Source organism: Octopus bimaculoides, chromosome 4 (assembly GCF_001194135.2).
Source record: "Octopus bimaculoides isolate UCB-OBI-ISO-001 chromosome 4, ASM119413v2, whole genome shotgun sequence".
Taxonomy (NCBI): domain Eukaryota; kingdom Metazoa; phylum Mollusca; class Cephalopoda; order Octopoda; family Octopodidae; genus Octopus; species Octopus bimaculoides.
Window position 1 is genome coordinate 88,477,752 of NC_068984.1, and position 1,772 is coordinate 88,479,523.

A 1,772-nucleotide genomic window follows, 5' to 3' on the forward strand; every position below is an offset into this window, starting at 1 on the left:
ATATATATATATATATAAGCCCTTCCCTTCGCACCCTTTCGCCTTTGCACTATTTTAGTTTTTGGGTTTCTTTCTACACCCACTCTCTCCTTCTCTTTCGCATTTGCGACCTTTTCCCTCCCTTCTGTCTGAGCGCTGATGTCACGTGTCCCAAATTGCCTCCTACAAAGAGTTTTTTTTACTGCACAAAACTAGTCATGCTGATGGAAACAGTTCCTTTGTGACATATTAAACATCCTCAAATATCTCTTCAACGAAACCTTAACAAACAGTACAAAACATTTCTCTCTGCTCCTGTCACATAGCTATTAAGACGATTAAATCGGATGATTTAATAATTTTACTTCAATGATTTAATCTCATTCTAACAAAACATAACAGGCGTTCCAGCTATAATGTATCCGTCTTTTAAATGACAGTACGGAAACTTAGCTACTATTTGTAGCAGGTTGAGAGATGCATACGCATGTTGTCATTGTTAGCTAGTCAGCTAGTTTGTGGCGGCGCTGAGTTCAGTAATTCTTTCAATCGTATAAACATTTTTCTAATAGTATACCCTCGGCGAGTCTCACTAATCGAGCCCATTTTCCCGCCTGGTCTACTTACGATGAGTTAAACATAATAAATACTGATTTCAAATTTTTGGCTCAACGCCAGCAATTTTAACAGAAGGGGTAAGTCGGTTACATCGACACCAGTGCTCAACTGGTTCTTATTTTATTGACTACAAAGAGATGGAAGGCAAAGTCGGCTTCGGCGCATTTTGAACTCAGAACATGAAGACGGATGAAACGCCGCTAAGCTCGCTGCCTTGAGAGTTAAACATAATATTGCACGCTACATGTACTTGTCATTTTCCCGGAACCTTTTATTCCAAAAACTTTCCAGGTTACTAAATTTTCCGAACCAGAGAATTCTACATTAAACAAATATTAAATTTACTTAGATAATTATATGAAATACAAGGACCTGTATATTAGTGTAAATTAATACGGATTATACGCGGTTCCAGGTCATCAGTGTCTTGAAAGTTGGTGTATCTATACTCACCACAAACATCTCTATTTACTTGGGTGACTTTTACTTATAGTATATGTTTATTGGGAGATCTTCACAGCATTCGAACTGTCGACTGTTTGAGCGTTTGAACAACTCCATGCCCACTCAATCAGATAGAACTTTCAAATTGAGAATCCAATTAAAATGGGAAAATAAAACCATGACGCAAAAAAGGGGAGAAAAAAATTGAATGCTTTCAGGATGTTCAGGAAAAAGTCTGGAAACCAAGAAAACGGATTATGAGAGTCTGCATCATCACTTTTGTTATCAGTATTGTTTGAAAACCAAGTGGTATTGAGTGCGTTGAAGTCTCCTCCCAATGATGGTCTTTGCAGGAGTATTTGAGTAATTTAACTGGTAGTTACAGTTACACCTGGTGGGATGATTCGTGAGATCCGTGGTGATATATATATATAGATATAGATAGATAGATAGATAGATAGATAGATAGATACATACATACATGCATGCATACATACATACATATATGATGCTGGAGCACCGCCTTTAGTCGAGTAAATCGACCCCAGGGCTTATTTTTTGTAAACCTAGTACTTATTCTATCGGTATCTTTTGCCGAACCGCTAAGTTACAGGGACGTAAACACACCAACATCGGTTGTCAAGCGATGGTGGGGGGACAAGCACAGACACAAAATAACAAACACACACACACACATGCACACCCATGTATATATATATATATATATATAT